General features: G+C 39.2%; 1 protein-coding gene across 1 annotated transcript in view; it reads right to left on the reverse strand.

Annotated features, from left to right (window-relative positions):
* The window catches only part of RNF11 (ring finger protein 11), a 41478-nt gene that overhangs the window by 16599 nt on the left and 1282 nt on the right, over positions 1 to 23597 (reverse strand). The window lies entirely within an intron of this gene.

Here is a 23597-nt window from a genome sequence, read left to right on the forward strand (position 1 = left end):
GCTCAATACCAGTTAATAAAACACAATTTAATGAACTTATTACCCATAATTTTGTATTAACCCCTCATTATATTTTATTTCCAAATAGCCATCCAAAATGCAAGTAATTTTTAGCACACCTGAAAAATTATGCTTTAGTTTTCAAAAACAGAAAGAAATCTTTTGTTTTTAATTTGTCAAGAGACCTAGGACAGACAACCAGATCAGTCAAAGGGAGTTATTGTACAAGTTAGAATCAGTAATAGTAGCTTTGTCTAGTAGACACAATTCATTTAACAGTAATACAGTCAATAATGTCTAAAGAAAGCACTAAACTCACATCTTGTTAGTTAAAATGGTAACTGATTCCTGACTTACTGGGTCTTCAAATCTACAAAAGGCCTGTTTGATACTAAGAAATGGACTGGATGAAAGCTATGAAGAGGATTCCAAACACATGTAATTCTCTCCCAACAAACACACATGGCAGGACTATGATACTTCTTCAAACAGATCACCACACTACTCCACAAAATATGTAACCTAACACCACTTTATAAAATGGTATTAAGTAGAGGAATAAAATACAATTATGATTCTTTGCATATCTCAAGAATATGCAATCCCTTATGTTAGGGAAACAAGAATCCCTATCAAAACTAATCGCACATAACTTATGGTTTGACACACTTTTTTCTTTAAAATAGTTGTCAGTTTTTGTTTGATTTCAGAAAGTAGCTTTCAGAACAATAATACTTAGAAAAATTGATGTAGTATGTATGTAACACGGTGGCTTGCCCCTTAAGGTTGGAGGGTCTGGGGCCACCCAACCATGATTACGAAGGAGGCACACCTGGGCTGGATCAGGGGATTTCTTATAAAGAGCAGCGGGAAGCTGCAGAGGGTGGCTGACGAGAGAAGGAAGCCATGGCTAGAGCTCCAGCTAGAAAGGGTTGGGACTGGTGGCTTTGGGTGGGGCAGAAGAACTAGGGCTGAGTAGGACTTTCTGTGTTACGGTTATGGACTTTAATTTTGGGACACTGATGATTTTGAAACATTTGTTATTTAACCAGCCCTGGGTGGGGGGTGCTGCTAGCCACAAGAGAAAGCGTCTGTGTGTGTGGAGTTCTTAAAGGGCCTGCAAGAGGGGGCTAACAGATGCAAGGTGCCTTCAAAGTGACCTCTGGCCAAAAGGGGGTGCTCAGTAAGTGGCAACCCTGCTACAATATACTACTGGGGGCATACGTGCTGACTTCCTGTGTTCCTGTGGGTATGCCAACCCTGCTTCGCTCCCACCCTGCCTCTTCCTGCTCCTGCTCTGTCCCACCCAGTTCCGCCCCTTCCCCCGCCTCTTCCTGCACCCACTCCTCCCCCTCAGCGCTTCCTGCATGGCGCTGAACAGCTGATCGTGGTGGGCAGGAGGCATTGGGAGGGAGGAGGAGGAACTGATTGGCAGGGCCCACTGGCAAGGGGGAGGCACTGATCCATGGGGCTGCCAGTGGGTTCTGAGCACTATTTTTTCTGTGGGTGCTCCAGACCCAGAGCACCCATGGAGTTGACGCTTATGACTGAGGGGTTGTTGTGATATCACTGCATCCCTAGTGTTACACAAAGGCCATTTAACTGCATAGTATTACTGTTTACTCTCCTTCATTTGAAGGTCCCTTTGGGAAGTCTGGCAATGATGAAGGACAAAAACATCACAGCATAAAGCATTTCTAACCTTGATTTTCCCTTTACTAAGTACCATAATTAACATGGCTTTCTTGTTATAAGAGAAACTTCAAGGAATAATAGTCTTTTCATGCAGAAATACCTTTGAGTAAGCATCCTCCATTGTTGCAGAGGTAGGAGTTTTGCCATTAACTTCAATGGAGCCACGATTTTACTCATCTCTCCTGAGAATTTTTTTTTTTTTTAAATATTCTCCCTCTCCCAAATCACTCATACTTTCTTCTGTTTCTGGACTCTTACACAATCCCTCTTCCCCTCTATCTAGGTTTCCCTTTCTTCTTCTGTCACGGAGTGTGGGGGAGTCAGGACCTTGCACACCCCATTTCCTGCAATTCACCGTGACTCTCAGCCTGCCAGCAAAACAGAAGGTTTATTAGATGATAGGAACAATGTCTAAAACAGAGCTTGTAGGTTCAGAAAACAGGATCCCTCAGTCAGGCCTCCCCCCGTCTCCCCAGCCAGCTCCCAACTGAAAACCCTTCCTGCTGCCTCACGCAGCCACACCCCCGGCTGGCCCCAACCTCCTCCTGGGCTCAGGTTACGAAGGGCAGCCGCCATTGTTTACGTGCTGGCCATCAAGTATCATCCCTCAGTGAAGTCATACCCTTATTTCCCATCACCATCTAGTACTGGTGCAGTACCCCAGGGAAACGGAGGAACACCCCGTGTTAGCAGAAGACAGTAAACTAGTAAAACTCCCATGCAACAATACCAGGTTAATACTCCCTACTCCGTCACCCCTTCTCCCTATGAACCCCCTTAGCATTCCTGCCCTTTTCAAGAATTTACTGATTCCTCCACTTCACTGCTGAAAATGTATCAATATCACCAGGACAGGTTTCTCTCCAGCTCCAAATCATGTGCTGCCACACCCACTATTTTGTAAGGAGGTTTTTTTCCTTAAAAGAGGTTAGCACAAAAAAAACCCCCAAAAAACAAAAAAAAACTGTCTTAACTCATAACTTAGCCTCTGATTTCAAGGCCGCCCCTCCCACAGTCTCTGGCACTCCTGCTCCTGGCAGCTTCCCAGTTCCAGTCCTAAAATTGAGGTTACAACACAAAATGGAGTTCACAATTGGATACAGACATATCCCACTCTGTCGCAGCCCCAAAGAGCTCACAGTGTAGTTTAAGACAAGATGTAACGTGGGTAAGGGAGAGTTGTGGGGGTTTTGTTTGTTTGTTATTAATGAAAACAAACAGGCAGATCAAAAGCAGTAGTCTCAGCTCACCACCTTCCTAGCTATTATCAGCTTACCGCTTGCTGTAGCATCCTGGTAGACGTGAGTATTAAGGAGGGATTTGAAGGAAACTACAACCGTGATTTTACAGATTTGTTTTAGGGGGGGAGGGTGTTCTATGCATACAACACAGTGATTGTGGGTGAAGTTGTCAAGCATGTGATCAAAACTGGCACTCTTGGTGAAGCCAAGGGGATGTTTGAGATCATTATAGTATAGTTATATTTAGGAATTTTTAAAAAGGACCGTAGCAACTCAAGAATCAGTGTTACAACTAAGGTTATTTGATCTGAAAGCACCAAAATGCTCAATTTAAAATATTCTTATTAACTTTTTAAAAAAATGATCCTGAATACCAAATACCCACACAGGAAGTTGCCAACTTGAAGATACTGTCAGATACAAAAGGCCAATTTTTCTATCAGCCTCTGACTACCTGGAAAAAATGTTAACACCCAATTTCCACACACAAACTGGATTCACAAAAGTCAGAAGTCCAGGTCTGAAAATTGGGCCCAGGAAGTGCAGCTAAGGAATTACGTGTGTAAGCAGCAGCAGCTTTATGATCGGATATAGGCTCTGCTACCTTTAATTTTATTGTTAAGAGGGTTTTTTGGGGTCTATTTAACACTTTAATCTCATGTGGCAGTAAAGTGACTTGTCAGAACAGATTCTTTAATCAAAAGTTTGAAGTAGTATCACCACCTTGCAATCGGAGTGTGAGAAAGCCTGCACTACTGTGCAAAGTTTGCTGCGCCTCCTCAACCCACAGGCATCTCTCTTTGTCCCATCTCGCCATAGGCAGCCCGAACACATTTGCTCTGCCAAATGCAGTGGTAGCTCCTCTTGCCAGCTGCAGCTGCATGTGGCCTGCTGGCTGTGCTGCAGCCTTGCTAGGTTCTACCCAGCCAATTGATCCTGTTCATAACCAAGTGATGAACGGAGCATAGATGAGGTGTTGAATGAGGTAACTGCTAGTTCCTTGCTTTTTACAGTTTGTTTTGAAGGGCTATGGAGTCTACCAATCTTAACTGGAAATTGTTTTTTGTATGGGAATGTATACTGGAGCATGGAATATCCCAGCATCAACAGCACCACAGAAACACTGCCTGATAGGGAAGGGCAGACATTGCAGTATGTTTTCTTTCTATAGCCAAACTGGAGTGCCAGATTGTGCAGATGCATTCTGCTCTCTCTCTCTCATATGCACACGCACACACACTATCACTTTTCACAGAATACACAAGAGACAGAATTTAAGAAAAAATGCTATTAAGCTTTTTATTTAGTGTCATTTGATAATAGCACTAATTACCTTGACACAAGGCATTTTTTGCAGATTAGTGACTAGTTGGAGTAAACAGCCAGAGGTATAGACTCAGGCCATCAGTTCATCCCAGCTGGCCTTTATTAATTCCTATGAGACGCTCCATGTCTTGATTATTACTGTTGAACATGCTGAGAATGAGTCATAGACTTTAAGGTCAGAAAGGACCATTATGATCCTTTAGTCTGACCTCCTACACAACGCAGGCCACACAATCTCACCCACCCATTCCCGCAACAAACCCCTAACCTATGTCTGAGCCACTGAAGTCCTCAAATCATGTTTTAAAGACTTCAAGATGCAGAGAATCCTCCAGCAAGTGACCCGTGCCCCACGCTGCAGAGGAAGGCAAAATCCCCCAGGGCCTCTGCCAATCTGCCCTGGAGGAAAATTCCTTCCCGACTCCAAATATGGCGATCAGCTAAACCCTGAGCATGTGGGCAAGACTTACCAGCTACACAATGTACACATGAGCAGTATTTGTAATTTCATTCACATAAGGCTTGTCCTTACAAACAGGTTTCAGAGGGGTAGCCGTGTTAGTCTATCAGCAAAAACAACGAGGAATCCTTGTGGTACCTTAGAAACTAACAATTTTATTTGGGCATTAACTTCCCTGGGCTAAAACCCACTTCATCAGAACCTCACAAACAGTGACTCTGCATTTAGTCTGCAAGGGCATAAATCCAAGAATGATTTCATTCAACTGTCAAACCACTTCTAACACAGGAGACTGGCTTGTACTAAGGTAAGGACAGGTACAACACACAGAGGTAGACTCAATGGGGACAAGTCATACAGCACAAGTAGAATGCTTCCAGAAGGTATTTTCTTCCATTTGTTAAAAAGCTTTTATGTCTATAGAGACTGTCCAAGGTCTGCTACCAGAATGTATGTCTTCAGGCTACAGATTTCTATCAAGCATACATTCAAATGGTGCACTATCAGGTCAAACTAGGTACATTCAGCCTCACTGAACAAGACTATTTGACAAGTCATCCACCACGGAAGCTGTTTAAACATTTATGTCTCTCTAATCAAAATATTCTATGTCTGTGGTATTTCTTTTAACACTCAACATTATAAACACAGGGCCTGATTCTGATCTAATTTATACTGGTTTACACCAATGTAACTCCACACACTTTTATTACTTCCAATTTATACTGTTTTAAATGAGAGCATAATCAGCCTCAATATTTTCACGTGAAAAAATGAGATCACGGAACTAACTTTGGGGTCAAGACAAGACTCACCCTGCATGCAATTCATTCTACATGCCAAAACAACCACAAGTAAACCCATTTAGCAGTACAAGATACAGCTACTTAACAACTGGAGTTGCGAAGTAAATTCCACAAAGTGGATTGACAATTTATACCTATATAGACAATAAGAACTTTAGCATTGTCCAGCTTCTCCATTGTGAAAGCTTATCCTCGGTTCCCATTTTTCAGGGTTTCCACATCATTACATGGAATATGGTAAGCATGTTATTTAAATTAAGTCTGCCCCTTAATGGTAAAACTGCTGGGATTTTCACACTGAGATCATCCTCTCTTTTACAAAATAAGACATCTAATAATAAAATCTATGTATGTTCTACAAATCCCATCACCTCTATTAGCCTAACAGAACATTTAATATGGACCTTTAATGAAGAAACCAACCATTAGCTTTTTATTATAGGGATGGTCTTTTACTATATCTCTATCCAGTGCCTAGAACAATGGGAGCTAGACTTGGTTAGGGCCTCCAGTTACTACTTCAATACAGAGTAATAATCATCATATCATCATAGGAACTTTCTGAATCTAGCCATCAGTCTCCATTTCTAAGTGCATCAACTGGTGTGACCAAACAGTGCCAAAACAGTCAAAACACCCTCCAAGAAAATATACACACAATTGAAAAATAACTAATTGCAGTCTAGATAATCAATCCAAATACAACATATTGGAAGCCTTCATGAATAGATAAGCAGACAATTATGGCCCTAATTCAGCAAAGCATGTGTGTTTAAGTTCCTTTGCCTTCAATAGGACTTGAGCACATACTTACATGCTTTGATGAATAATGGCTTATTTTGCTACTAAATCTGAGATGGAAGAAGGGCAACTGTTTAATAGGAGGAAAATGAATACAGAGAGGCTCTTTTTTTGGACATGGGGAGAATGATTTGAACACAAAAAACTATTCTAATCTGAAACATCCATCCATGAACAGCTGCAAATCTTAAAGATATCCACCATCACGCCAGCTCAGACATACACAGTAGGGAATTTTCCATGTTACATCAGTTTATCTTACACCACAACAGAACTAGAACATTTTGAATGGAAGGGGTGTGTCCTGCTACAACCTTGACTGTCACTAAACCAAGTTTTTATTCATGTTTTAGTACATAAATTATTACTTACAATGGCTAAGGAGATTATAGAGGCATAGTTAGGTGAGTCACAGATGGAAAGCTCTAGATAGTAAACTTGGAGATAGCTGTCTTTGATGAACTAGGAGAAAGATACATGAAGCCACAATCAATTAAAAAAAAAAAGCCTCAAAACAAAACCCTCACAGCAATTACAGATAAAAAAAAATTAAATGTAGAATGTCATCTGAGCGCTTGTCTAAATGGTGAAATTTCCCAGCATAATTATGGCACTATAGTTATACCTGTATACTTGCCCTTGTGGACACTCTTATTCCAGAATAAGAGTGCCTTTTTCCAGTTCAGTTCAGTCCAGTTCTTGGCACTCTTAGTTCGGAATAAAAGTGCCCACAGGGAGTTATGCCAGTATAACTACAATGGTATAATTATGCTAGGAAATTTCATCATTTAGACAAGCCCTAAAAGAGTGATGGGGAAAGAAAACCTATGAACTCTTTACAAATGGAAATATTTATCTTTATTCAGTCATTCAGTAACTTCAGAGTGCCTCTAGTCTTCCCTAGATTTTTATGAACCTCAGTTTACTGTGCAGCACCCAGTCAATGATTCTTTCACTAAGGGTTTCCAGCTGAAAATCCCTTTTCAGCGTAGTCTGTAAAACCTGTACAGCTGCTGCCCAATTTAATCTGAACCTAAGCCAGGGGAGGAACAACAAAAATAGAGAATTCACTACGGGCTCTCATTTGAACACAGTTCCCCTTCTCTGGGTTGGATTTTATTCAAAGCGTTCTGGTTTTAACCCAAATTGACATCAACTTGGCAAAAGTCTGTAGCTACGCCTTTTTTCCCCACGCAGTAGATGTAAAAAACAACAAAATATATACACCAAATAGGGTAGCTACTTTGTTTCTTACTGCCCTGGCACTTCTGGTAAGCATTTCACAAGTTCCAAATTTGGTGCTTAGCATCAGAATCTATAAAAATATAAGTATTGTCATCTAAAATAGCTACACATTCCAAGCTTAGCAGGCTAAATTACCACCACTTTAGCACAAAGCTTAACAAAATAAATACAATTTTAATAATTCATATTTGTGTCTCCTCACAAAGATTATTTTTGATTTAGCAGAGAACAGAAATAAACTTTATTTGAAAAAACAAAAAACCACCCCACTTTCAATCTTAAGAAATAAGAAAGATTCTAGTCTCTACAAAACAAAAAATAACAGATATTAAACATGGTTTAATATGCTCATTTGCCTTTATTCAGGAAGGATCTTAAGCACATGCATAATTATCAAAATATGCTTTTTAAATTTTTGGCCTACTTCTCGTGTCTGAGAAATAGTTACTCATATGCTTAAAGTTACACATGACTTTAAGGTACCTTCCTGAAGAGGGGCTATTACCAGAAGTGATATTGAGAGCCATGGTGTCAGGGAAGTACCTAAAAGGAGCGTTCATCATTTTTAACTCAGACCTTGTCTACACAAAAAGGTTGCCCTGGTTTAACTAAAATCTGTTTTTAAAATCAATGTAGTTAAATCATTCCAAATCTCTCTGTGGGCACTTCCACAGGCATGAGTCCACATAGACCAGTTTAACTAAATTGATTTAAAAACAGATTTTAGTTAAACCAAAGCAACATGTTTGTTTATGTAACCCACATGCTTGTACTGCAGCATTAGTGGTGCAAATAAGAGAAGAAACCGTTTTGATTTTGGGGCTCTGTGCCTACAGACTTGTCAACTCCCAGCAAGAGTGACTCTTCTGAATGAACCAAAATCATCCAAAAATAGGTGTAGAAGGTACCAAGTGTGCTCATGAGCAGTTTGAAGCTTATTTGAGTGATTTCCATTGTGAGCAAGCAGTATTGGAGAACACACTCACATTCATTCAGAGAGGAACCAATGGGAATTCAAGGGGAAGGGAGGAGTTTATAAATAAAAGGAGTTGGAGCCTGACTAGAAAACTCAGTGGTGGAACAGTGCAACATGGCATGGTCTGCTGTAAGGATTGTGTTCCAAGGATTTTGCCTGTGTGTTCAGGCTCCCTCACCCATTGGGAGAAGATAATGACTGCAATTGCTCCAGGTTGTGGAAACAGCAGATTCAAAGAGAGTTTGACAGAGACTGTGAGACTATCACTTGTTTCCCAGATTTTTAGGAAATAATATACCCTACAAAGGGTTTGGGTGTCATTCCACAGAGACTGAGAAAGGTAAGTCCTGCTTGAGATGAGCATTAGGAGAGGGTATGTATGTGTGCATGTATAATTAAATTTTACATTTGAAGTTGTGATAGTAACCAGTACTAACACTTGGAGAAACTCCTCCCTGAAAATGCTGTCTTCAAAAGAGTTAGTACTGACAATATTCACAATCATTTCAACACCTATGGGTAAACTGTCATGGATTCATATTTATTATAGATAAATATTTTCCTTTTGAGATTTTCTGTTACTCTCCTTATATTAATGATTTTAACACTATCAAACAAATATATCAAAGCTCTGAAAAGACTAAGCTCTGGTCTGTACCACAGCAGAAAGGTAAGCTGAGGTACAGAAAGGGGGGAAATAATTATACCTGATAATACCACAGTGTCTTCTCCAAACCCCTTCCATTTAAACAAGGCCTTACTGTACTAAAAACTTTAGAACTTTATGGATTCCCAGGTTCTGATGACCACTGAGAAAAAGAAAGTCTTTACAAGTAGATCACGTAGCTCTGTAAGAATAGCTAGGACAAAACTTTATGATCCAGAATGTTTGTCTTATGAGTTCACGTGTATTATAAAGTTGCCTCTGCTTTAACCCCCAATTCCTAGTTCATTTCATCATTTGAAACTTCTGATTCATGCAGTTAACATATAATTTTACCAACAAGCCCTCCTAAATTCTGTAAAACAAAAACTCATGTAATAAATATTATTATAATTACTTTATTTTCTTTAGATTAAATAGTTTAAGACTTGTGCTGAAATAATTTCTACAAAATCTACCTTATCACTGTCCTAGAAATGCTACAAAAATAGTCTCATTGGCTGGTGTAAGTTAATATAAGAAGTATGATATTTGCATTTGTATATATTTAATATATATATGCCATCATCTTTGGATCCAGTCCAGCTACACTCCCCACAAGACCCAATGTGGGGAGGGGATATGTGCAAGAGTGCACCACCTCTGTGCTCTTCCTGTTCCCAAGGGAGTCTGTTCAGCCCCCAGTCTAAAATTATCTTTAGGGTTGCCTAATTTATACGGGCTTGTAACAATCCCTAGGGGGTAACCAATATGCTGGTGGGGACTGTTAGAACACAGTACAGCCAAAAGTGTCCCCGAAATAGGGTGGGAGGGGGTGTGAGAGGATCATTATAAAGCTTGCTGTGCTGTCTCTATGCCAGCTAGGGATTCCATCACATTAAGAAAATCCTCAGCTTTACAAACCTCTCTACACTGCTCCAGCAGCACAAAGGGGCTGCATCTGGCCTGTAGCATCCAATGAAGCAACTTACATTTTGCTAAAGTGTGAAGATATTTGTATTACCATCTTACACTGAAATGCAACCACATCTGTGCTGGAATACAGTTGTCATTCTCCAGCTGCCATTTAATGTTTTTTAAAGGAGGAGAGACATGAAGAATAACTGCTCTAATTTAAAGTACAGGGAAATTTTAGTTGGGCAGCATATAATTACTGGACTCAAGTTGGAATTTGACCTGTACATCTTGTGAAAAGAACCAAAGGAATTTCAGTGACATTGCGTAATCACGACCTCAATTTTATGTCTCCATCAGAAGACAACACTTCTTGCTGTGCGGTGCCCCAGCCCCAACACCAGGCACTTTTTTAGTTTAATACCGACTAGAAAGAAAGCATCATGGCACCATAGCACAATTTCCTGCAGCGTCTGGGTTTTATTTGTAGGTCTCCAATCCAAGTACTGATGAGGCCTGACCATACTTAGCTTATGAGATCTGAAGGGGCCACAGACAAAGGGGTATTTGCTACCAGCCAATATTCAGTCTCATTAATTATGAATTAACAAAGGATAAAGAAATAAAATATTAGTTAATAAGATGGGACTAAAAACTATATAAGAAATGTGGTGCTGCTGCACAGTAAACTAGTTATTGTTGTACATACAAAACACTTAAAATGGAAGCAAGATTTTCTTCTTGAAAGGAGTCCCTGGACTTTGTATTTAGAGGCAGGATTCAATCCTGCAACTCACATTAAATAACATAGACTTCAAGAGAGGAAACGGTGGATTCTACTGAAAAATACTAAACTACAGCAAAGAACCACTAAGTATAACACAGTGCAGTTTAACTGAAAGTGAATGCTTTACAATTTTAAAAATATGATATAATAGCAGAAGTTCCAGCAAAAGCAAAACATTTCAGAGAACAAAAAGGTTTACATTCAACATTTCTGCCAAAAACACAGGCAGTCCCCACACACATGAACAAAGGTAATCAAACTCTTAATGGTATTGCGAAAGCTTGCCAAACATATTCAGACTTTGGAAACAATCCATAGAGTTATAACTGGCAGTCTTGTGTGAGCAAAAGAGGAACAGCAGCACCCCACAATGCAAATGAATGATGTTACTGTAATCCTCAATGGCCCATGGGATATCAGTCTGCTGCATAACACGAACAAGCTGTGAAAGCCTCTGCAGTCTCTTCCTAAATCTACAAACAGAAAAAAATACTTAAGAACTGTTAGGTGGTTTAGTAAAGATCCAGGCTGCTCTGGTGATACCTGATGTGGATAGTTTTACATCCTATCATGTTACTCTTTTACAGAAGGATCATGGGTAGGAGAGAAAAAAAAAAAAAGGGATGGAACTGAGGCCTTGTCCATACTGAACATTTGTTTTTGCCATCGACTTCAGTGGGGTCAGGATTTCACCTCTTATATGGTCAGACACAGCCACTGTTTGTACTGCTGGAGCTTACCCCCTTACCCCTGTTTGAAACTAAGGTTAGCTGCACCAATACAAAAATCCCTCCTGGCCAGAGGCACAAAATCCTTTTACCTCTAAAGGGTTAAGAAGCTCAGGTAACCTAGCTGGCACCTGACCAAAAGGACCAATAAGGGGACGAGATACTTTCAAAACTGGGGAGGGGGAAAAGGCTTTGTTTTGTCTGTTCTTTTGCCTGTCTGTTCTGTGTGCTTGCCGGAGACAGATCAAGAAGGCAAGCAATCCAACTCAATTAGAATTAGCAAGTAATAATAAGGAAATGCGTTAGCTTACTTTTATTTTGGCTTGTGATTTTCCTTGTCTAGAGGGAAGTTTATCCCTGGATTTGTAACTTTAAGGTTTTGCCTAGAGGGGAGATCCTCTATATTCTTGAGTCTTTTGTTATTCTATAAAGTAATTACCATCCCAATTTTACAGAGATGATTCTTTCACCTTTTCTTTAATTAAAATTCTTCTTTTAAGAGCCTGATTGATTTTTTCATTGTTTTAAGATCCAAGGGTTTGGGTCTGCGTTCACCTGTACCAATTGGTGAGGATATATTCTCAAGACTCCTCAGGAAAGGGGGTGTAGGGGTTTGGAGGATTATTCTCAAGCCTGCCCAGGAAAAGGGATGTAGGGGCTTGGGGGGATATTTGGGGAAGGTAGGCTCCAAGTGGTCCTCCCTAAATGTTTGTTTAATCACTTGGTGGTGGCAGCATTACCTAATCCAAAGTACAAGGAAGGATTTGTGCCTTGGGGAGTTTTTAACCTAACTGGTAGATATAAGCTTAGGGGGTCTTTCATGCGGGTCCCCACATCTGTGCCCTAGAGTTCAGAGTGGGGAGGGAACCCTGACAACCCTACTCACTGTTGGAGTTTGTACTAGTGCAGCTACAATGATTACTAGCCACTGAAGGCTTTAACTGGAGTAAGTCCCTAGTGTAGATAAGGCAGGGACCGTTTAAGGTGACTAGTCTGGGACAATTTCTTAGAAGATGTGGACAATTCTCCCTAAGAAAGCTGTAGAAACCCCCATCTCCTGAATAATTCAAAAGTGAACTAGACAAGCTCCTCAAGAATATATCAGAAAGAATGATTCCTGCATTGGCAGGGGGATGAATAGTCTTTCCTCTTCCTTCCTCCAACTCTAGTTTCCAAAATTCTTTGATTTACTATGAAGAGAAACATCAGTCCAACTTAACAACACTCACAACCTTCTTGGTACCATCTTCTACCACCACTTCTAAGTGAGATGCTCTCTCCCGTCTTTGGCTTTCAGGAAAAACATTGTAGCACCATTTACAGAGCTTTTAGAGGAATTAACAGCGAGACATGATTTTTACATAAGTTTTCTGTGACCTGCCTCGAGAGGAGGGGAGAGAGAAGATCTTAGCGGTACCAGGTACAGTTGACTCACTGTTACAGTCAATAGCCAAGATTCCTGTAAGTATGAATGCATTGGGTCCATATCACTTTCACTGAAAAGTAATTTTTTCATTAAAGCCATAGTGCCCTATATATAAAAAGAAGATACAGAGCTGGAAAGACAACAGAAGTGGAACTTTTATGACATTAAGACTTCAAGAACTGCAACTGTATTTTCATTGTGGCCAGACAACCCCAAACAAACACACAAACACATAACAGGCAAGGAGGAAAAAGTAAAAACCAAGCAAATAACTAGATTTCTTTCTAATGCACAGCTTATCAACTCAAACTAGACTAGATGAACAAGTTTAGCACAATAAAGAGGGACTTAATGAGAGATTGTGTGAAGGGTAAACTGTACTTTCCCATGAAGCTCTAAAGCTAGGCTATTTGTAACATGTAGTCTTGCTTGTTCTGGGAGCTGAAATGAGATAGCCACCTACTGAATAAAACTAAAGAATTTGGACCACAAGGAGGAAACTGAACATGACTCAGAAGGATGAAATGTTAGTTGCCTTGAATTGGAGAATATTTTCTCCCTTCCATGAGTTAGATCTTTTTTGAGCTGAAATTTAAGTATCCCACTCCTTATTGGGATGTTGACTGCAGAGAAATGAGAGAAAGTCATATTATATAAACCAACACAGCTCACTATGATCTCTTTACAAAGTGACCCCTTCTTTACTTATGTAATTTTCAACAGGCTAATTGTTCCGTAATAACAGATGTATCTCTGTTTCTTTTGTTTTTGCAAAGCCTTCAAAATGTAAGACAATTTGCTTGAATTAATTCCATAATGAAAGGATCCCTTTTTGGATCTAATTTTCAATTTTTATTATAGATTGAATTAAAGATGCTTCATGCTTCAACCACGTAACGTAGATAAGCATTAGCATTCCCATTTTACATATGGAAAAACTGAGGCGCAGAGAAGTTAAGTGGTTTGCCAGAGGTCACAAATTATACAGAGCCATAGGATGGTGTTTTACCAACTAACTGGAAGAAGGGGATGCGCAGCTACTTACCCTCTTCAATCTAATTCAGACATGACACACAAAAGATGACCACAAACAAGGGTCTGAGAAGGCATGGGCGCCAGGTCTGTATAATTTTTGGTGGGGAATTGGGGAAAGGGGTGGAATGTGGTGGGGAGGGGGCGGAGCCCGGGTGGGCTGGGGCCAGGTTGCTCGCTGCTGCCGGTGCCAGGCCCCCCTGCTAATCTCCTAGGCCGCCCTGGACCCAGAGCCATCCAGTCCATTGGATGAATCAGGGCAACCACCCCAGGCCCTGTGCTTTGGGAGGCCCCGCGCTTCAGGGGGATGCAGGGTATATTTTAGAAAGTCCATTTAATTCTGCATAAACACAAATTTGTAACTTGGATACAGGTATGATAGGTTGGGTTGTGGGGTTTTTTGGTCTTGTTCTGGTATTTGAACAGGGGGATACAGCAATCTAATAATAAAGCAAGTAATTATAGGAAATCACTAAATACCAAGTGTTTCTATTGGCTTGTGGGTTCATTAGTTAACAAAACCATCCTTTTTCTATTTGCAGCCCCATTCACTATAAACAGTTTCTAATTCCTGTACCCAGCCTCATTCATCATACAACTCTTACTCACTTGCTAAGCACCGTCCTTCCTATGCACTGAATGAGTCAGGGGTCTTGTGGAAAAAATATTGTGATAACTGAAAACCGCATCCGAATGCATGCATACATACACACAAGGTAGCACAGGTAACCTTAACTTTGGTATTTCCTAACTTCTGAATGCTTGACTTCACAACAGCGTTCTTCTAATGTTTTGCCTATGTAATATTTATGCTTGTCAAAATAAGCTTGTTTTGGGCATATTACCACGTTTTAGAAGACCGACTTTTTTCCACCCTGAAATCATAAAATGGTTGAGCAAAGTAAGTTATAAACACAGAGCTATTGCAAACAATAAACAGCTGGGAAGGAAATCCTGGCCCCACTAGATTCAATGGCAAAACTCCCATTGATTTAAATGGAGCCAGGATTTCTCCACTGGTCTTAAAATGTAACAAACACTAAAGGTCAGATTATATTAGCAGCTTGCTTCCTACCTGGTAGTTTTAAGTGGACTGATCTGATATAAATTAGCCGCTGAAATGTCAGAATCTTACTTAACCAATTCTTCCCATAGCTTTCTCCTGTAAGGTGCTTTGGCAAGAACTGTATGTTTATTGTCTCTGTAATCTTTTCTATGATTTTTGCACAGATGCAAAAGGAAAGGCTAGCTTTAGGAAAAAAAATTGGATCGGTATGAAATACTTTGCAAAAAGGAGGAATTTGTTCTCTTCTCCCACAGCTTTATAAAAAGTTTTAAAAACAATTTCCCCCTATAAAACTTGGTGGAAGCTAGAAGCTTCTTGTTTTTCCTGTTGACGTTTCAATGCTTCAAACAGAAATGTCTTCTCTGGACACAGTGTTCCATGCAATCACACAGGAAGATCATTTAAGCATATCTAAAAATGCATTTAGGATGCATCAAATATAAAAAAAAGATGACCACAAAAATAGTAAAGAGAGTTTTGGTCTCTAGAAACTGATCATACTTCAGATTGGAGTGTACACCAAAACTTCCCTTAAAAAGTAGTTAAACTGTCTGCTGGAACATAGCTGAAGACTTTGTTCTTCCTCAATACTGATTCTGTTTTCACATAAGATTCCCACCGACCTCTACATGATCCCATTATTGGGACCTTAGCATGAATTATTGTCTTATTGGTTAGAGGGACCATTGTTCCATTCTTATTTTGCACTGGCAGATGACTTATCTTTCTGAATCTGCAAAACTTTGAAGTTATTCTATTGAATCTTCTCTTCTTAAAGTGTTTGCATTCAGAGGATTATCTCCTCTAATGCTTAATTAAGAGGAAATTTTCTTCCTTTTTATTTAGATTTCCTGTTTAAATTGAACCCCCAATGTATTGCCTACCCTTAAGCTTTGCTTTTAAAATATTTGAGAGAAAAAAGATCTCTCTCATCATTTTACTGCTTATGATTCAGAATGGAGGAGAAATAGTCCCTCCTTCCGCAGAAGAGGGATGGTGCGGGGAAGGGGAATCTGAGGAAACACAACCATTGCATTCTTAAATTTTATTTATTTTTCTCACCAATAAGAGAGGTACGCACCGTAGTTCTGTGGTAAGCTTATTCCCTTTTCACTCAAACTTTTAGAAAAACTAGAGTTAGTATGGTGAGTCCTGGTCAGATAAATGCATAGTTACCTCAGATACCAAATTCAGCTGCAACAGAGCATTTGATAAACTACCCAGAATAGCAAGTTACCTCACATAATCTGCTTCCTTATGCAAGGTAAATTCTTCCTATCTAAACTTCTTGGAGCACAGTTTCATAGAATATCAGAGTTGGAAGGGACCTCAAGAGGTCATCTAGTCCAACCCCCTGCTCAAAGCAGGACCAATCCCCAACTAAATCCCCAAATGGCCCCCTCAAGGATTGAACTCACAACTATGGGTTTAGCAGGCCTCAGTGCCAAAGAAGGTTCTAAGAAGCATTATCTACATTTTCACTTACTACAACTACAGTCTTCTCCGGTAAAGGTCAAAAAGACATCTACAACCAGTCTGACTATCAAAAGTGTCCATTAACCATCACCTCTAACTTTTATCAAAACAGGAAAGGGAGAAAGAGAAAATGTTTGAGATGGAGATAGATGGATTTTACTTCATGTGTAGAGTCTCCATCCAGCTCAGACATTTTTAAAGAATTGTGTTCAAAAGGGGCAAAAGCTCTCCTTCACAAAAGACTGTAAGCATATTCTATTTATTTCAGAATAGCTGTTACAGAACATTCTGGCAGGAATGTCTGTGAATCAGTATTTACTGCTAGCAGGCCCATCACCAACAACTCTAGAAACTCTCTCTAGTTTTCACAAAAAGGACACAACACACACACAACTCAAATATCAATGGACATACTGTACTTTGGTGGTGGTTCCTCCTAACTCAGGTCTTAATTTAATACTTGTACCAAATGAAATTGGGGTTAAAAAAAACAAACCACTAATTTTTTTAATCTGGAAGAGAGTCAATAACAAGTTTCAGCCAATAACCAAGTATATTCATTAAAAGTATGTGTTATAAAGAATACTTCCACCACTATTTGATGCCAGAAGATTACCTACCTTATGATCCTATCTGGTGTCCTTTATCTTCTGGATACCTAATATGGCTCTCCCCCATCCCCATCTAGAAAAAGTTAACAAGACAGCAAATAGCCACTCTTTCAAGCTAAAAATCTAACTAGTCTGCACCAGAGTTATGTCTACACTACCACCTCTATCGGTAAAACTTATGTTGCTCCCAGGCGTGAATATTCCACACCACTGACTGACATAAGTTACACCAACAAAAGTGCTAGTGTGCACAGCACTCTGTCGGCAGGAGAGGTTCTCTCACATACAGAGCTTATGCTGCTCACGGGTGGGTTTTTTTATGCTGACGGAAGAGCTCTCTCCCATCAGCATAAAGTGTGTTCACCACAGGCGCTACAGCTGTACTGCTGCAGCGCTGTAAATGTAGACAAAACAGACACACTTGCACGGTTTTTTGTTAAGCATTAGCCAGAAAGAAAACTGTACTTAAAAAACCCGCAAACCCATTCTATTTAGCATTGATCAACTGCAACACAATCCTCTAAAAAACCACTTTGGGAGTCCATGAGATACGACCCTCCAGATGGAAGAAATATTAAGGTAAATTATTTACTAGCCAAATAATCTGGTGTGGATATATTTTTGAAAGAAGCTATTCTCCCAGGAACTCCAAATACAGATATCTAAAAAAAGATAGTCCAGTGTGCTTCGTGCTCACAAAATGCCAAGTTTTGCACGCCTGAACAATTTATCATACTGACACCATTATAACAAAAACATATAAGAATCATTCTACGGACTTGTAAATATAACTGTCTAAATTGCTTCTGAAAATATTGCACTCTTTCTGTCATGAGCACAATTTTTCAGAACTGGCTTTATAATTTGGTCCTGGGCATAACAAACAGTCATTGCTACAGAATGTTGTCACAGGATATGTTCAATCTGTAAAACAAGCTATACAAGATAGCTCACGTCATCACATTCTGTTGTTCACTTCCTTGCAAGAACATTAATTTGTTCTACCATTTCCCACTCTCGGCAAGTTCTAAGCTTCCTTATCCACTCCGTTCCTTTCTCCTCCCATTGGAGCTGAGCTCCATTTGTCTTAATTACCTAGACACACACCAAGACAGAGCCTTTACATCATCCACATTTTGGCAGAGGAGACTGAGCCTCATTATACCTCAGACTACGAATATGAGGCTTGCTTAACCAATGGTTAAAATTTGGCATAGGAGTCTTACATCTTCAGAAGCTCCCTTAACACAATCTCTTCTCCAGTGCAGAACTACTCCAATGGCATCCACAAGAGCTGAGTGAAATTAACCAGAATTTTGAACAGTTCAGTACCAAAGAGGAAACTGTGCTTGGTGTTCCTTCTGTATGGGTTTTTGGGGAGGGCGAGGAGGGAGAAGGGATGAGAGAAGAGAATGAAGAACAGGCCTGCATATTTAATTTTTTATATAAACATAAAAACTATTAGCTGGTTTGGTTTACCAATAAGATAACGGTGGGTACTTCTTCCTATTAGTTGCTCTTCTGCTCAACTATCCTCTTATGCCCCTGCAGTATGTGTAAGTTACATTAGGTTTACACACCTACTCATTGCCAAATTGGAACAAGTTATACTACTTTATCATTTACACTTGTTTTATTAATATCTTGGGCCTCCATGTAACTCTCACCATCATTCTGAGGCTTCAAAGAATTTGGCTCAGATACCTCTGTGGGAGTTGCATTCATACCAGAGATTAATTTGGCTTGCCCTATTTAATAGTGTTAATTACTGCTCCTTTTGGAGACAATGGAAGAACACCAATACAAAGTAATAGTTGGGTGAGTCACAACATATAAGTTGCACTGCTGAGATACAACAAAAACTTGTCTGTTTTGTTAAACAAAGTAAAGCCAATAAATGCATCCAAGGCTGAAAGTTTCAAACAGGAAAGTAGTGGACTATTCCAATAAACAGTCTTTTGATTATTCAGATTAATTTTCCAGGACACTTGCAAACTCCTTAAAATCAAGGGGCCAGAGCCTCAGCCTGGCACCCTGGTGCTGCTCCTATGGCTCTCCTAATAGGGCAGCTGGGGATTTGACTTACACAGACCCAACCTGCCATCCCCAGCACTGAGGGTGGGAGGATGCATGTTAGAGAAGGAGGGGGCGTGGCCAGAGCACATTGAACGCAGGTGATCCCCAGCTGGTGCAACAGACCGTAAGGGGCTGTTGCAGCAATCAGAATTTAGAGAAGAATGGCGTCTGTCCTAAATTTTGCTGGGAAACAGTTCAACCCTCCAGCTGCTGCAAGATTATAGGAGCATAAAATTAGCTTTAAACCACATTTGTGCCCTCTCCCTACCTTTATCTTGTGCTGAAGATCTAATCTAAGGGACATCAGGTTAAAAAAAAAAATTTAAAAAAAGCCAAAACAATAAACTAAACTCTGGATCCCATAATGTATGATTCTGTAGGCCAGTATATAGTATTACAGGAATCTGTGGATAGATCTGGAACTACATTATTCAACGTGAAAGTGTTTTGTAAATAATTCTTCCATACCAACATTTCAAATACGCTTTCTAGAGATCACTATGAATACCAAGAACTTGTATGAGTTTTTCATGCATTTCAGGTACTGTATTAAGTATAATATATACTGAGACAAACGTTCTGTGCTTTAATATTGAACTTTATGAAAATCCTTTTTTAGAAGTTAGATATACCTCTTTTCTCTACAAGTGTATTTTTTCCCATATCTTTTGTCCTCAAGTTTCTCATTCAGACTGTGATACTACTGTATGGGTCTCCAAAAATTAATAAAATGATAAATTGTTGTGTGCAATTATTCAGGAACAGGATGGTGATGGAGTGATGATGTGTGTGGCGGGGAGGGGGAGGTTTGTTATAGTTGGGGTTTTTTTGTTTTTTGAAGCCTTCTATGTTTTATGAGCTGTTTTATGTATATAAGCTGTTTTATGGGCCTTCTGTTTCACAAAATAATCTTTGGATTAGAACTGCTAAAAGTGACAAGTGGGAAGCGGGAAAAGCAGTGAACTTGTCTGAAATATAGCAGAAGTGTTGTACTAACAAATGATGAGATGACCTATGTAGAAAAGGAAAGCAGATTTTTTTAAAAAACCTCAATTCTAAGAACTTAAAAAAAAAAACTACTCTTTTCTCTTAAATACAGACAGCTCTTTTTTACTTCAAATGGAGTTACATGTGTTCAGTGCCTTAGAAAAATTAGGACCTAAATTGGTCACCCTAAAATGGAGGCATCTAAAATTAGTGGATACTTCAAAATGCTGGCTTTTGGTATGTGACAAAAATATATAGCCTATGAAAAGAGTTATCAGTAACTGCTTCCTTTTTACCCTTCTTTCAGTCTTGTCTTTGTGCCTTCTTCCATGCTGCCCCTTAAACCTGAACTGCTCTCCATCTTGGGCTACCCTTCCTGGTCATTCAAGTCCCTCCTAAAAATAACCATAATTCTTCTGTGAAACCTTTCAGCTGAAACTCAAATGCACATCAAATAGTATATAGAGATAAGTGCATGAACACCAAGTGAAGCTTCTGATCCCTGTTATCCTGTGTGTCTGTATTTCAGTCTTGACTTATAATTCCTGGAGCTAAAAACTGCATCTTCTAAGCCCTACACATCACTGCATTCAGTAATAATCTGTCATCCCCAGTTAAAGGAATATTGGGAGGGTATTCTGCATGAACAGTTTAAAAAAAAAAAAAAAAAAGGTTATGGAAGACTTGCCCCAACTAGAGTCTTATATGTCTGCCTATCCCCATAGTATCTGAAAACACTAAATATTTTAAATGTCAAACCATTAAAGGTGGTGTTGTAGCTGTGTTGGTCCCAGGATATCAGACACAAGGTGGGTGAGGTAATATATTTTATTGGACCAACTTCTGTTAGTGAAGAAGACAAGCTTTCAAGCTACACAAAGCTCAAGAAAGCTTGTCTCCTTCACCAACAGCAGTTGGTCCAATGAAGGATATTACATCACCCCCTTCTCTCTCTAAACGGTTAAGGGGTCAATTATGAGACACATAAGCCAGTGTCTACCTACAGAAATACAGATAATGAGGAGGGAAACAAGTTGATTGAACTCTGGCAGAAGAGAAATCTAGGTTTTGTTCTTGGGGGAGTGTGTGTGTGTGTGTGTGTGTGTGTGTGTGTGTGTGTGGTGAGCCCTAGAAGAGAAGGACTATCTTCTAAATAGTAGCTGTTTTTAGGCATATGTCTGCCTATTTTTAGGCAGAAAGTCCAGTAACAATGTTTATCGTAATAAACACCTAGCACTGTCCACAGTAGATGTCATTAGTTTCCAAAAACAGGAGTTTTCAAAATGGTTAGGCACTCCCCCATCAATCTTACACATTCCCATACACAATTTGAAACTGTTTAAATATTTTTATAGTTTGATAATTACTATTTTCACAATAAGGATGAAACTAACAATATGGAATTCTTTATGTTCTACTGTATCAAGCAGCTACTTTGGTTTAACTATCTAACACAGAAGTCAATTATGGTTTCCTCCATTTTAATTTATTCATATGTGACGTATTGTATCTAGCGTTAAATTTATATCTTAAGTCATTGAGGCTGAATTACAGCTGTGAGACTTGTAACTTTGAAATTTTAAACACACAAATCAAGAAACTGAACCATGATATTACATTAAAGTAGCTTTTCTGGCACTGATTTACTTAGGAAATATAAAGTATTTTATAAAATATCACGGATGTCATTGCAACAAATGAAGTTAAAAATAGCAGAGCATCAGATATACTCTGTGCATACATCTGGAGCTCCATAACTTTATTAAAGTAAGTGAACTCTGAAATAAATCTGCTGTGGTATCTCAATAGTAGCAGAGCTTTAGAATAATTGACAAAAAGAACAGACAGTAAACTAAATCCGCCTACCCCCTTCCACTTCCCAAATGCACATTCATGTAACAAAACAAAAAAACCCTCCCAGAAAACTGAGAAAGGGTCTCAGTTCTTACACACATGCTTATCTGCTACTGAAATCAACAGGAATGCAGAACTTGCACAAGAGGCTCTTGCCCATTATGAAGACGTCTTTATGATAATGCTGTCAGTTTGTTTAAAAAAAAAAAAAAACACAAAAGAAAGCCTCTGGCATTTGCAATGTATAGCAAGACTGCCAAACTTTGTTTATATTGTCTTGGTTTAAAAAATATTATTGCATTCTTAATTAGAAAAGATAAGTAGGCTTATAACTTTCAATTAACTGGAGTTAAGTAGCTCTAACTGAGAATTTAGGAAAAGTTCCTCATATGAGGAAGTTCATTCTAAAATGGTTAGACACTTTTCTGCACATCCAAAATGTAACCAACTATACTCAATATTCTGTAATACCACTGCTGTTTCACTGCATCATCAGTGACAGCTACACACGCCTTCTCTTGAACAGTTCAACAAAAATTCCTCTCATAGATATCATTCTTTTACATATAGAGCATTTGCAGATGACAGATCTACCCAGTTAAATGCTTCCTGCAATTTTATTAATGATATGCCAATTCTGAATGACTCCTAACTGAAGAGCTATCAAGTCTCCCTTCAAGGTTACTGTCTCAATCACTTGGGTAAACTTCTTAGGAAGATATCCTATTATTTCAGGTTTGAAAATTCAAAAGATTTTTTTTCTTTTATCATCCCCTAAGAAAAGTGAAAATAATAGTTATAACTTTTTCCTTCGATTATTTTTTCACTTTTCCTATTGTCTTACATAACCAACTCCTTTCGGATAGCTTGATAGATAGGCAAGTGGTAATCACACAGAGTGGGCAAGTGCAACCACAAGTTCAGTGTGTGCCTGTCTCTGTCTATCTCTCTGGTCACCACTTGAATGGAGGTCAAGGTTACAGACTTACTATTCATGACCACGTTGTTTTGATATCAACATTAGTTTTCATGCAGAAGAAAAATGCTATGTATTTTCTATCTTTTTAATCTTACAAATATTCATGAATTTGCAGCTTCTTGAAAGGATGTGAGAAGCAATGGAAAAAACACACTTCCTATGTCTGATATTCCTTGAGGGAAAGAAGATCTATTGCCTTAATAAAAAAAAAAAGTTATCCATTAAGGATCAATTACTGGTAAAAATCAAGAAAGCACAGGCTAGAGTAAATAAACCTGGACAAAGACTGTTTTTTGTTTGTGTGGTCTCTGGTTTAAGAGGGCAATGAGAAAAGAGCAACGCCAGACAGTGATGTCACCGCATGAAGATAACAAAGGAAGCTGCCCAGGCTGAGAAACTAGGGGCTCCTCTCATTTAGCCAAAAATTAGAAGACTAACACCTAAAATAATTAATCCAGATCTGTCTA

The sequence above is a fragment of the Trachemys scripta genome, chromosome 8, assembly GCF_013100865.1.
Source record: "Trachemys scripta elegans isolate TJP31775 chromosome 8, CAS_Tse_1.0, whole genome shotgun sequence".
NCBI classification, from domain to species: Eukaryota; Metazoa; Chordata; order Testudines; family Emydidae; genus Trachemys; species Trachemys scripta.